The sequence below is a fragment of the Heterodontus francisci genome, chromosome 1 (genome assembly GCF_036365525.1).
Source record: "Heterodontus francisci isolate sHetFra1 chromosome 1, sHetFra1.hap1, whole genome shotgun sequence".
Classification (NCBI taxonomy): Eukaryota; Metazoa; Chordata; class Chondrichthyes; order Heterodontiformes; family Heterodontidae; genus Heterodontus; species Heterodontus francisci.
Window position 1 is genome coordinate 172,382,782 of NC_090371.1, and position 13,851 is coordinate 172,396,632.

Genomic DNA, 13,851 nt, shown 5'->3' on the forward strand with positions numbered 1-13,851 from the left:
AGAGTGTGTGTGGTGTTGGGCTCTTGCTTGATGGAAGGAAGGCAGTGGTTGAGGTCAAAATAATTATGCAAGCAGCTGCAGTGGATGAGTTAATTTCTGGTGCAAGGTTGGACAGGATTGCTTGTGTCTGTGGGACTTTCGAGGAGGAACAGGTGACTTGATCCTCAGAAGCCTGTAAAGGGTGGAGATGGAAATTATGTTGACCTTTGTTGGGGAATCGAAGCCCTTACTTTCTGATTTAAATAACGGGTCGCCCATTTAAGGCATAGATGAGGAGAAATCTTTTCTCTCACAGGGTCCTGAGTCTTTGGAACTCTCTTCCTCAAAAGGCAGTGCAAGCAGAGTCACAAACTATTTTTAAGGCAGAGGGTTGCTATATTCTTGAAAAGCAAGGGGGTGAAAGATTATGGGGGTTGGAGGGAATGTGGAGTCGAGGTTACAATCAGATCAGCCATGATCTTATTGAATGGCACAACAGACTCGTGGGGCCGAGTGCGCTACTCCTGCTCCTAATTCGCATATTGCTATGTTAGTAAGGATGTAGTTAGATCAGTGTAAATGAGTAAGACGTATGTGGCCATTCAGTGTAACTGATTAAGAATGATGTGCGCGTCCAGTTTTAATGCTTAATAATGATGTTGTCGCTCAGGTTAAATAATTATAAAGGACGTGGGTAGATCATTATAAATGGTTATTAAGAATGTGGTCATTCAGTGCAAATGAATATTAAGAACGTGCTCATTCCTTGTAAATGCTTATTAAGTATGCTTTCGTTCAGTGCAAATGAAGATTAGTAATGTGAGTAGATCAGTGTAAATGACTAAGACGTATGTGGCCATTCAGTGTAAGTGATCAATAATGATGTGTGCAGATCAGTGTAACTGGAGAGTAAGGATGTGCGCAGATCGGTGCAAATGGTTATGAAGAATGTGGTAATTCAGTGTAAATGTTTCTTGAGGATGTGGTTATTCAGTGTAAATGTAGATGAAGAATGTGAGCAGTTCAGTAGAAATGAAGATGAAGAAAGTGGCCATCAGTGTAAATAATTATGCAGGATCTGGGTAGATCAGTGGAAAGACTTATTGAGGATGTAATCGTGCAGTGTAAATGCTTATTAAGGATGTAAGTAGATGATGGTAAATGAAAATGAAGGAAGTGGTCATTCTGTGTAAAGAAATATGAAGAATGTGAGCAGATCAGTGTCAATGATTATGAAGGATGTGGTCATGCAGCGTAAATGGTTCTTAACGATGTGGACACCCTGTGTAAATGACATGTAAAGGACACGGTCAAGCAGTGTAAATGCTTATTAAGCATGTGGTCATTCACTGCAAATGGTTATCAAGGATGAGGTCATTCACTCTAAATGCTTCTTAAGGAACTGCTGAGCTTTTAAGTATGGCCGGGCATTGGTGGTTCAGTGGTAGAATTCTCGCTTGCCATGTGGGAGGCCTGGGTTTGATTCCCAGTCAATGCAGAGTTGGTGTTTGTCTTGGCGAGAGTGTGTGTGGTGTTGGGCTCTTGCTTGAAGGAAGGCAGTGGTTGAGGCCAAAATAATTATGTAAGCAGCTGCAGTGGATGAGTTAATTTCTGGTGCAAGGTTGGACAGGATTGCTTTGTGTCTGTGGGACTTTCGAGGAGGAACAGGTGACTTGATCCTCAGAGGCCTGTTAAGGGTGGAGATGGAAATTATGTTGACCTTTGTTGGGGAATCGAAGCCCTTGCTTTCTGATTTAAATAACGGGTCGCCCATTTAAGGCATAGATGAGGAGAAATCTTTTCTCTCACAGGGTCCTGAGTCTTTGGAACTCTCTTCCTCAAAAGGCAGTGCAAGCAGAGTCACAAACTATTTTTAAGGCAGAGGGTTGCTAGATTCTTGAAAAGCAAGGGGGTGAAAGATTATGGGGGTAGGAGGGAATGTGGAGTCGAGGTTACAATCAGATCAGCCATGATCTTATTGAATGGCGCAACAGACTCGTGGGGCCGAGTGCGCTACTCCTGCTCCTAATTCGCATATTGCTATGTTAGTAAGGATGTAGGTAGATCAGTGTAAATGAGTAAGACGTATGTGGCCATTCAGTGTAACTGATTAAGAATGATGTGCGCGTCCAGTTTTAATGCTTAATAATGATGTTGTCGCTCAGGTTAAATAATTATAAAGGACGTGGGTAGATCATTATAAATGGTTATTAAGAATGTGGTCATTCAGTGCAAATGAATATTAAGAACGTGCTCATTCCTTGTAAATGCTTATTAAGTATGCTTTCGTTCAGTGCAAATGAAGATTAGTAATGTGAGTAGATCAGTGTAAATGACTAAGACGTATGTGGCCATTCAGTGTAAGTGATCAATAATGATGTGTGCAGATCAGTGTAACTGGAGAGTAAGGATGTGCGCAGATCGGTGCAAATGGTTATGAAGAATGTGGTAATTCAGTGTAAATGTTTCTTGAGGATGTGGTTATTCAGTGTAAATGTAGATGAAGAATGTGAGCAGTTCAGTAGAAATGAAGATGAAGAAAGTGGTCATCAGTGTAAATAATTATGCAGGATCTGGGTAGATCAGTGGAAAGACTTATTGAGGATGTAATCGTGCAGTGTAAATGCTTATTAAGGATGTAAGTAGATGATGGTAAATGAAAATGAAGGAAGTGGTCATTCAGTGTAAAGAAATATGAAGAATGTGAGCAGATCAGTGTCAATGATTATGAAGGATGTGGTCATGCAGCGTAAATGGTTCTTAACGATGTGGACACCCTGTGTAAATGACATGTAAAGGACACGGTCAAGCAGTGTAAATGCTTATTAAGCATGTGGTCATTCACTGCAAATGGTTATCAAGGATGAGGTCATTCACTCTAAATGCTTCTTAAGGAACTGCTGAGCTTTTAAGTATGGCCGGGCATTGGTGGTTCAGTGGTAGAATTCTCGCTTGCCATGTGGGAGGCCTGGGTTTGATTCCCAGTCAATGCAGAGTTGGTGTTTGTCTAGGTGAGAGTGTGTGTGGTGTTGGGCTCTTGCTTGATGGAAGGAAGGCAGTGGTTGAGGTCAAAATAATTATGCAAGCAGCTGCAGTGGATGAGTTAATTTCTGGTGCAAGGTTGGACAGGATTGCTTGTGTCTGTGGGACTTTCGAGGAGGAACAGGTGACTTGATCCTCAGAAGCCTGTAAAGGGTGGAGATGGAAATTATGTTGACCTTTGTTGGGGAATCGAAGCCCTTACTTTCTGATTTAAATAACGGGTCGCCCATTTAAGGCATAGATGAGGAGAAATCTTTTCTCTCACAGGGTCCTGAGTCTTTGGAACTCTCTTCCTCAAAAGGCAGTGCAAGCAGAGTCACAAACTATTTTTAAGGCAGAGGGTTGCTATATTCTTGAAAAGCAAGGGGGTGAAAGATTATGGGGGTTGGAGGGAATGTGGAGTCGAGGTTACAATCAGATCAGCCATGATCTTATTGAATGGCACAACAGACTCGTGGGGCCGAGTGCGCTACTCCTGCTCCTAATTCGCATATTGCTATGTTAGTAAGGATGTAGGTAGATCAGTGTAAATGAGTAAGACGTATGTGGCCATTCAGTGTAACTGATTAAGAATGATGTGCGCGTCCAGTTTTAATGCTTAATAATGATGTTGTCGCTCAGGTTAAATAATTATAAAGGACGTGGGTAGATCATTATAAATGGTTATTAAGAATTTGGTCATTCAGTGCAAATGAATATTAAGAACGTGCTCATTCCTTGTAAATGCTTATTAAGTATGCTTTCGTTCAGTGCAAATGAAGATTAGTAATGTGAGTAGATCAGTGTAAATGACTAAGACGTATGTGGCCATTCAGTGTAAGTGATCAATAATGATGTGTGCAGATCAGTGTAACTGGAGAGTAAGGATGTGCGCAGATCGGTGCAAATGGTTATGAAGAATGTGGTAATTCAGTGTAAATGTTTCTTGAGGATGTGGTTATTCAGTGTAAATGTAGATGAAGAATGTGAGCAGTTCAGTAGAAATGAAGATGAAGAAAGTGGTCATCAGTGTAAATAATTATGCAGGATCTGGGTAGATCAGTGGAAAGACTTATTGAGGATGTAATCGTGCAGTGTAAATGCTTATTAAGGATGTAAGTAGATGATGGTAAATGAAAATGAAGGAAGTGGTCATTCAGTGTAAAGAAATATGAAGAATGTGAGCAGATCAGTGTCAATGATTATGAAGGATGTGGTCATGCAGCGTAAATGGTTCTTAACGATGTGGGCACCCTGTGTAAATGACATGTAAAGGACACGGTCAAGCAGTGTAAATGCTTATTAAGCATGTGGTCATTCACTGCAAATGGTTATCAAGGATGAGGTCATTCACTCTAAATGCTTCTTAAGGAACTGCTGAGCTTTTAAGTATGGCCAGGCATTGGTGGTTCAGTGGTAGAATTCTCGCTTGCCATGTGGGAGGCCTGGGTTTGATTCCCAGTCAATGCAGAGTTGGTGTTTGTCTTGGCGAGAGTGTGTGTGGTGTTGGGCTCTTGCTTGAAGGAAGGCAGTGGTTGAGGCCAAAATAATTATGTAAGCAGCTGCAGTGGATGAGTTAATTTCTGGTGCAAGGTTGGACAGGATTGCTTTGTGTCTGTGGGACTTTCGAGGAGGAACAGGTGACTTGATCCTCAGAGGCCTGTTAAGGGTGGAGATGGAAATTATGTTGACCTTTGTTGGGGAATCGAAGCCCTTGCTTTCTGATTTAAATAACGGGTCGCCCATTTAAGGCATAGATGAGGAGAAATCTTTTCTCTCACAGGGTCCTGAGTCTTTGGAACTCTCTTCCTCAAAAGGCAGTGCAAGCAGAGTCACAAACTATTTTTAAGGCAGAGGGTTGCTAGATTCTTGAAAAGCAAGGGGGTGAAAGATTATGGGGGTAGGAGGGAATGTGGAGTCGAGGTTACAATCAGATCAGCCATGATCTTATTGAATGGCGCAACAGACTCGTGGGGCCGAGTGCGCTACTCCTGCTCCTAATTCGCATATTGCTATGTTAGTAAGGATGTAGTTAGATCAGTGTAAATGAGTAAGACGTATGTGGCCATTCAGTGTAACTGATTAAGAATGATGTGCGCGTCCAGTTTTAATGCTTAATAATGATGTTGTCGCTCAGGTTAAATAATTATAAAGGACGTGGGTAGATCATTATAAATGGTTATTAAGAATGTGGTCATTCAGTGCAAATGAATATTAAGAACGTGCTCATTCCTTGTAAATGCTTATTAAGTATGCTTTCGTTCAGTGCAAATGAAGATTAGTAATGTGAGTAGATCAGTGTAAATGACTAAGACGTATGTGGCCATTCAGTGTAAGTGATCAATAATGATGTGTGCAGATCAGTGTAACTGGAGAGTAAGGATGTGCGCAGATCGGTGCAAATGGTTATGAAGAATGTGGTAATTCAGTGTAAATGTTTCTTGAGGATGTGGTTATTCAGTGTAAATGTAGATGAAGAATGTGAGCAGTTCAGTAGAAATGAAGATGAAGAAAGTGGTCATCAGTGTAAATAATTATGCAGGATCTGGGTAGATCAGTGGAAAGACTTATTGAGGATGTAATCGTGCAGTGTAAATGCTTATTAAGGATGTAAGTAGATGATGGTAAATGAAAATGAAGGAAGTGGTCATTCAGTGTAAAGAAATATGAAGAATGTGAGCAGATCAGTGTCAATGATTATGAAGGATGTGGTCATGCAGCGTAAATGGTTCTTAACGATGTGGACACCCTGTGTAAATGACATGTAAAGGACACGGTCAAGCAGTGTAAATGCTTATTAAGCATGTGGTCATTCACTGCAAATGGTGATCAAGGATGAGGTCATTCACTCCAAATGCTTCTTAAGGAACTGCTGAGCTTTTGAGTATGGCCTGGCATTGGTGGTTCAGTGGTAGAATTCTCGCTTGCCATGTGGGAGGCCTGGGTTCGATTCCCAGTCAATGCAGAGTTGGTGTTTGTCTTGGCGAGAGTGTGTGTGGTGTTAGGCTCTTGCTTTCTGGGAGGAAGGCAGTGGTTGAGGTCAAAATAATTATGCAAGCAGCTGCAGTGGATGAGTTAATTTCTGGTGCAAGGTTGGACAAGATTGCTTTGTGTCTGTGGGACTTTCGAGGAGGAACAGGTGACTTGATCCTCAGAGGCCTCTTAAGGGTGGAGATGGAAATTATGTTGACCTTTGTTGGGGAATCGAAGCCCTTGCTTTCTGATTTAAATAACGGGTCGCCCATTTAAGGCATAGATGAGGAGAAATCTTTTCTCTCACAGGGTCCTGAGTCTTTGGAACTCTCTTCCTCAAAAGGCAGTTCAAGCAGAGTCACAAACTATTTTTAAGGCAGAGGGTTGCTAGATTCTTGAAAAGCAAGGGGGTGAATGATTATGGGGGTAGGAGGGACGGTGGAGTCGAGGTTACAATCAGATCAGCCATGATCTTATTGAATGGCGCAACAGACTCGTGGGGCCGAGTGCGCTACTCCTGCTCCTAATTCGCATATTGCTATGTTAGTAAGGATGTAGGTAGATCAGTGTAAATGAGTAAGACGTATGTGGCCATTCAGTGTAACTGATTAAGAATGATGTGCGCGTCCAGTTTTAATGCTTAATAATGATGTTGTCGCTCAGGTTAATTAATGATAAAGGACGTGGGTAGATCATTATAAATGGTTATTAAGAATTTGGTCATTCAGTGCAAATGAATATTAAGAACGTGCTCATTCCTTGTAAATGCTTATTAAGTATGCTTTCGTTCAGTGCAAATGAAGATTAGTAATGTGAGTAGATCAGTGTAAATGACTAAGACGTATGTGGCCATTCAGTGTAAGTGATCAATAATGATGTGTGCAGATCAGTGTAACTGGAGAGTAAGGATGTGCGCAGATCGGTGCAAATGGTTATGAAGAATGTGGTAATTCAGTGTAAATGTTTCTTGAGGATGTGGTTATTCAGTGTAAATGTAGATGAAGAATGTGAGCAGTTCAGTAGAAATGAAGATGAAGAAAGTGGTCATCAGTGTAAATAATTATGCAGGATCTGGGTAGATCAGTGGAAAGACTTATTGAGGATGTAATCGTGCAGTGTAAATGCTTATTAAGGATGTAAGTAGATGATGGTAAATGAAAATGAAGGAAGTGGTCATTCAGTGTAAAGAAATATGAAGAATGTGAGCAGATCAGTGTCAATGATTATGAAGGATGTGGTCATGCAGCGTAAATGGTTCTTAACGATGTGGACACCCTGTGTAAATGACATGTAAAGGACACGGTCAAGCAGTGTAAATGCTTATTAAGCATGTGGTCATTCACTGCAAATGGTTATCAAGGATGAGGTCATTCACTCTAAATGCTTCTTAAGGAACTGCTGAGCTTTTAAGTATGGCCGGGCATTGGTGGTTCAGTGGTAGAATTCTCGCTTGCCATGTGGGAGGCCTGGGTTTGATTCCCAGTCAATGCAGAGTTGGTGTTTGTCTTGGCGAGAGTGTGTGTGGTGTTGGGCTCTTGCTTGATGGAAGGAAGGCAGTGGTTGAGGCCAAAATAATTATGCAAGCAGCTGCAGTGGATGAGTTAATTTCTGGTGCTCGGTTGGACAAGTTTGCTTTGTGTCTGTGGGACTTTCGAGGAGGAACAGGTGACTTGATCCTCAGAGGCCTGTTAAGGGTGGAGATGGAAATTATGTTGACCTTTGTTGGGGAATCGAAGCCCTTGCTTTCTGATTTAAATAACGGGTCGCCCATTTAAGGCATAGATGAGGAGAAATCTTTTCTCTCACAGGGTCCTGAGTCTTTGGAACTCTCTTCCTCAAAAGGCAGTGCAAGCTGAGTCACAAACTATTTTTAAGGCAGAGGGTTGCTAGATTCTTGAAAAGCAAGGGGGTGAAAGATTATGGGGGTAGGAGGGAATGTGGAGTCGAGGTTACAATCAGATCAGCCATGATCTTATTGAATGGCGCAACAGACTCGTGGGGCCGAGTGCGCTACTCCTGCTCCTAATTCGCATATTGCTATGTTAGTAAGGATGTAGTTAGATCAGTGTAAATGAGTAAGACGTATGTGGCCATTCAGTGTAACTGATTAAGAATGATGTGCGCGTCCAGTTTTAATGCTTAATAATGATGTTGTCGCTCAGGTTAAATAATTATAAAGGACGTGGGTAGATCATGATAAATGGTTATTAAGAATTTGGTCATTCAGTGCAAATGAATATTGAGAACGTGCTCATTCCTTGTAAATGCTTATTAAGTATGCTTTCGTTCAGTGCAAATGAAGATTAGTAATGTGAGTAGATCAGTGTAAATGACTAAGACGTATGTGGCCATTCAGTGTAAGTGATCAATAATGATGTGTGCAGATCAGTGTAACTGGAGAGTAAGGATGTGCGCAGATCGGTGCAAATGGTTATGAAGAATGTGGTAATTCAGTGTAAATGTTTCTTGAGGATGTGGTTATTCAGTGTAAATGTAGATGAAGAATGTGAGCAGTTCAGTAGAAATGAAGATGAAGAAAGTGGTCATCAGTGTAAATAATTATGCAGGATCTGGGTAGATCAGTGGAAAGACTTATTGAGGATGTAATCGTGCAGTGTAAATGCTTATTAAGGATGTAAGTAGATGATGGTAAATGAAAATGAAGGAAGTGGTCATTCAGTGTAAAGAAATATGAAGAATGTGAGCAGATCAGTGTCAATGATTATGAAGGATGTGGTCATGCAGCGTAAATGGTTCTTAACGATGTGGACACCCTGTGTAAATGACATGTAAAGGACACGGTCAAGCAGTGTAAATGCTTATTAAGCATGTGGTCATTCACTGCAAATGGTGATCAAGGATGAGGTCATTCACTCCAAATGCTTCTTAAGGAACTGCTGAGCTTTTGAGTATGGCCTGGCATTGGTGGTTCAGTGGTAGAATTCTCGCTTGCCATGTGGGAGGCCTGGGTTCGATTCCCAGTCAATGCAGAGTTGGTGTTTGTCTTGGCGAGAGTGTGTGTGGTGTTAGGCTCTTGCTTTCTGGGAGGAAGGCAGTGGTTGAGGTCAAAATAATTATGCAAGCAGCTGCAGTGGATGAGTTAATTTCTGGTGCAAGGTTGGACAAGATTGCTTTGTGTCTGTGGGACTTTCGAGGAGGAACAGGTGACTTGATCCTCAGAGGCCTCTTAAGGGTGGAGATGGAAATTATGTTGACCTTTGTTGGGGAATCGAAGCCCTTGCTTTCTGATTTAAATAACGGGTCGCCCATTTAAGGCATAGATGAGGAGAAATCTTTTCTCTCACAGGGTCCTGAGTCTTTGGAACTCTCTTCCTCAAAAGGCAGTTCAAGCAGAGTCACAAACTATTTTTAAGGCAGAGGGTTGCTAGATTCTTGAAAAGCAAGGGGGTGAATGATTATGGGGGTAGGAGGGACGGTGGAGTCGAGGTTACAATCAGATCAGCCATGATCTTATTGAATGGCGCAACAGACTCGTGGGGCCGAGTGCGCTACTCCTGCTCCTAATTCGCATATTGCTATGTTAGTAAGGATGTAGGTAGATCAGTGTAAATGAGTAAGACGTATGTGGCCATTCAGTGTAACTGATTAAGAATGATGTGCGTGTCCAGTTTTAATGCTTAATAATGATGTGGTCGCTCAGTGTAAATGATGATAAAGGACGTGGGTAGATCATTATAAATGGTTATTAAGAATTTGGTCATTCAGTGCAAATGAATATTAAGAACGTGCTCATTCCTTGTAAATGCTTATTAAGTATGCTTTCGTTCAGTGCAAATGAAGATTAGTAATGTGAGTAGATCAGTGTAAATGACTAAGACGTATGTGGCCATTCAGTGTCAGTGATCAATAATGACGTGTGCAGATCAGTGTAACTGGAGAGTAAGGATGTGCGCAGATCGGTGCAAATGGTTATGAAGAATGTGGTAATTCAGTGTAAATGTTTCTTGAGGATGTGGTTATTCAGTGTAAATGTAGATGAAGAATGTGAGCAGTTCAGTATAAATGAGGATGAAGAAAGTGGCCATCAGTGTAAATAATTATGCAGGATCTGGGTAGATCAGTGGAAAGACTTATTGAGGATGTAATCGTGCAGTGTAAATGCTTATTAAGGATGTAAGTAGATGATGGTAAATGAAAATGAAGGAAGTGGTCATTCAGTGTAAAGAAATATGAAGAATGTGAGCAGATCAGTGTCAATGATTATGAAGGATGTGGTCATGCAGCGTAAATGGTTCTTAACGATGTGGACACCCTGTGTAAATGACATGTAAAGGACACGGTCAAGCAGTGTAAATGCTTATTAAGCATGTGGTCATTCACTGCAAATGGTGATCAAGGATGAGGTCATTCACTCCAAATGCTTCTTAAGGAACTGCTGAGCTTTTGAGTATGGCCTGGCATTGGTGGTTCAGTGGTAGAATTCTCGCTTGCCATGTGGGAGGCCTGGGTTCGATTCCCAGTCAATGCAGAGTTGGTGTTTGTCTTGGCGAGAGTGTGTGTGGTGTTAGGCTCTTGCTTTCTGGGAGGAAGGCAGTGGTTGAGGTCAAAATAATTATGCAAGCAGCTGCAGTGGATGAGTTAATTTCTGGTGCAAGGTTGGACAAGATTGCTTTGTGTCTGTGGGACTTTCGAGGAGGAACAGGTGACTTGATCCTCAGAGGCCTCTTAAGGGTGGAGATGGAAATTATGTTGACCTTTGTTGGGGAATCGAAGCCCTTGCTTTCTGATTTAAATAACGGGTCGCCCATTTAAGGCATAGATGAGGAGAAATCTTTTCTCTCACAGGGTCCTGAGTCTTTGGAACTCTCTTCCTCAAAAGGCAGTTCAAGCAGAGTCACAAACTATTTTTAAGGCAGAGGGTTGCTAGATTCTTGAAAAGCAAGGGGGTGAATGATTATGGGGGTAGGAGGGACGGTGGAGTCGAGGTTACAATCAGATCAGCCATGATCTTATTGAATGGCGCAACAGACTCGTGGGGCCGAGTGCGCTACTCCTGCTCCTAATTCGCATATTGCTATGTTAGTAAGGATGTAGGTAGATCAGTGTAAATGAGTAAGACGTATGTGGCCATTCAGTGTAACTGATTAAGAATGATGTGCGTGTCCAGTTTTAATGCTTAATAATGATGTGGTCGCTCAGTGTAAATGATGATAAAGGACGTGGGTAGATCATTATAAATGGTTATTAAGAATTTGGTCATTCAGTGCAAATGAATATTAAGAACGTGCTCATTCCTTGTAAATGCTTATTAAGTATGCTTTCGTTCAGTGCAAATGAAGATTAGTAATGTGAGTAGATCAGTGTAAATGACTAAGACGTATGTGGCCATTCAGTGTCAGTGATCAATAATGACGTGTGCAGATCAGTGTAACTGGAGAGTAAGGATGTGCGCAGATCGGTGCAAATGGTTATGAAGAATGTGGTAATTCAGTGTAAATGTTTCTTGAGGATGTGGTTATTCAGTGTAAATGTAGATGAAGAATGTGAGCAGTTCAGTATAAATGAGGATGAAGAAAGTGGCCATCAGTGTAAATAATTATGCAGGATCTGGGTAGATCAGTGGAAAGACTTATTGAGGATGTAATCGTGCAGTGTAAATGCTTATTAAGGATGTAAGTAGATGATGGTAAATGAAAATGAAGGAAGTGGTCATTCAGTGTAAAGAAATATGAAGAATGTGAGCAGATCAGTGTCAATGATTATGAAGGATGTGGTCATGCAGCGTAAATGGTTCTTAACGATGTGGACACCCTGTGTAAATGACATGTAAAGGACACGGTCAAGCAGTGTAAATGCTTATTAAGCATGTGGTCATTCACTGCAAATGGTTATCAAGGAGGAGGTCATTCACTCTAAATGCTTCTGAAGGAACTGCTGAGCTTTTGAGTATGGCCAGGCATTGGTGGTTCAGTGGTAGAATTCTCGCTTGCCATGTGGGAGGCCTGGGTTCGATTCCCAGTCAATGCAGAGTTGGTGTTTGTCTTGGCGAGAGTGTGTGTGGTGTTGGGCTTTTGCTTGATGGAAGGAAGGCAGTGGTTGAGGCCAAAATAATTATGCAAGCAGCTGCAGTGGATGAGTTAATTTCTGGTGCAAGGTTGGACAGGATTGCTTTGTGTCTGTGGGACTTTCGAGGAGGAACAGGTGACTTGATCCTCAGAGGCCTGTAAAGGGTGGAGATGGAAATTATGTTGACCTTTGTTGGGGAATCGAAGCCCTTGCTTTCTGATTTAAATAACGGGTCGCCCATTTAAGGCATAGATGAGGAGAAATCTTTTCTCTCACAGGGTCCTGAGTCTTTGGGGTCTCTTCCTCAAAAGGCAGTGCAAGCAGAGTCACAAACTATTTTTAAGGCAGAGGGTTGCTAGATTCTTGAAAAGCAAGGGGGTGAAAGATTATGGGGGTAGGAGGGAATGTGGAGTCGAGGTTACAATCAGATCAGCCAAGATCTTATTGAATGGCGCAACAGACTCGTGGGGCCGAGTGCGCTACTCCTGCTCCAAATTCGCATATTGCTATGTTAGTAAGGATGTAGGGAGATCAGTGTAAATGAGTAAGACGTATGTGGCCATTCAGTGTAACTGATTAAGAATGATGTGCGCGTCCAGTTTTAATGCTTAATAATGATGTTGTCGCTCAGGTTAATTAATTATAAAGGACGTGGGTAGATCATTATAAATGGTTATTAAGAATTTGGTCATTCAGTGCAAATGAATATTAAGAACGTGCTCATTCCTTGTAAATGCTTATGAAGTATGCTTTCGTTCAGTGCAAATGAAGATTAGTAATGTGAGTAGATCAGTGTAAATGACTAAGACGTATGTGGCCATTCAGTGTAAGTGATCAATAATGATGTGTGCAGATCAGTGTAACTGGAGAGTAAGGATGTGCGCAAATCGGTGCAAATGGTTATGAAGAATGTGGTAATTCAGTGTAAATGATTCTTGAGGATGTGGTTATTCAGTGTAAATGTAGATGAAGAATGTGAGCAGTTCAGTATAAATGATGATGAAGAAAGTGGCCATCAGTGTAAATAATTATGCAGGATCTGGGTAGATCAGTGGAAAGACTTATTGAGGATGTAATCGTGCAGTGTAAATGCTTATTAAGGATGTAAGTAGATGATGGTAAATGAAAATGAAGGAAGTGGTCATTCAGTGTAAAGAAATATGAAGAATGTGAGCAGATCAGTGTCAATGATTATGAAGGATGTGGTCATGCAGCGTAAATGGTTCTTAACGATGTGGACACCCTGTGTAAATGACATGTAAAGGATACGGTCAATCAGTGTAAATGCTTATTAAGCATGTGGTCATTCACTGCAAATGGTTATCAAGGATGTGGTCATTCACTCAAAATGCTTCTGAAGGAACTGCTGAGGTTTTACGTATGGCCAGGCATTGGTGGTTCAGTGGTAGAATTCTCGCTTGCCATGTGGGGGGCCTGGGTTCGATTCCCAGTCAATGCAGAGTTGGTGTTTGTCTTGGCGAGAGTGTGTGTGGTGTTGGGCTCTTGCTTTCTGGGAGGAAGGCAGTGGTTGAGGTCAAAATAATTATGCAAGCAGCTGCAGTGGATGAGTTAATTTCTGGTGCAAGGTTGGACAAGATTGCTTTGTGTCTGTGGGACTTTCGAGGAGGAACAGGTGACTTGATCCTCAGAGACCTGTTCAGGGTGGAGATGGAAATTATGTTGACCTTTGTTGGGGAATCGAAGCCCTTGCTTTCTGATTTAAATAACGGGTCGCCCATTTAAGGCATTGATGAGGAGAAATCTTTTCTCTCACAGGGTCCTGAGTCTTTGGAACTCTCTTCCTCAAAAGGCAGTTCAAGCAGAGTCACAAACTATTTTTAAGGCAGAGGG

The 13,851-nt window shown here is 41.7% G+C and overlaps 9 non-coding genes across 9 annotated transcripts; all 9 read left to right on the forward strand.

Moving 5' to 3' along the window:
- The first annotated feature begins 1,406 nt into the window (after positions 1-1,406).
- Positions 1,407-1,477, forward strand: trnag-gcc (transfer RNA glycine (anticodon GCC)). Its single transcript has one exon. It is a non-coding gene; the product is annotated as a tRNA-Gly (tRNA).
- Positions 1,478-2,901: 1,424 nt separating this feature from the next.
- On the forward strand, positions 2,902-2,972 carry trnag-gcc (transfer RNA glycine (anticodon GCC)). The gene has a single exon. It is a non-coding gene; the product is annotated as a tRNA-Gly (tRNA).
- A 1,427-nt stretch (positions 2,973-4,399) lies between these two features.
- On the forward strand, positions 4,400-4,470 carry trnag-gcc (transfer RNA glycine (anticodon GCC)). Its single transcript has one exon. It is a non-coding gene; the product is annotated as a tRNA-Gly (tRNA).
- A 1,424-nt stretch (positions 4,471-5,894) lies between these two features.
- On the forward strand, positions 5,895-5,965 carry trnag-gcc (transfer RNA glycine (anticodon GCC)). Its single transcript has one exon. It is a non-coding gene; the product is annotated as a tRNA-Gly (tRNA).
- A 1,428-nt stretch (positions 5,966-7,393) lies between these two features.
- On the forward strand, positions 7,394-7,464 carry trnag-gcc (transfer RNA glycine (anticodon GCC)). The gene has a single exon. It is a non-coding gene; the product is annotated as a tRNA-Gly (tRNA).
- Positions 7,465-8,892: 1,428 nt separating this feature from the next.
- On the forward strand, positions 8,893-8,963 carry trnag-gcc (transfer RNA glycine (anticodon GCC)). The gene has a single exon. It is a non-coding gene; the product is annotated as a tRNA-Gly (tRNA).
- A 1,428-nt stretch (positions 8,964-10,391) lies between these two features.
- trnag-gcc (transfer RNA glycine (anticodon GCC)) lies at positions 10,392-10,462 on the forward strand. Its single transcript has one exon. It is a non-coding gene; the product is annotated as a tRNA-Gly (tRNA).
- Positions 10,463-11,890: 1,428 nt separating this feature from the next.
- Positions 11,891-11,961, forward strand: trnag-gcc (transfer RNA glycine (anticodon GCC)). Its single transcript has one exon. It is a non-coding gene; the product is annotated as a tRNA-Gly (tRNA).
- A 1,427-nt stretch (positions 11,962-13,388) lies between these two features.
- trnag-gcc (transfer RNA glycine (anticodon GCC)) lies at positions 13,389-13,459 on the forward strand. The gene has a single exon. It is a non-coding gene; the product is annotated as a tRNA-Gly (tRNA).
- Positions 13,460-13,851: the final 392 nt, after the last annotated feature.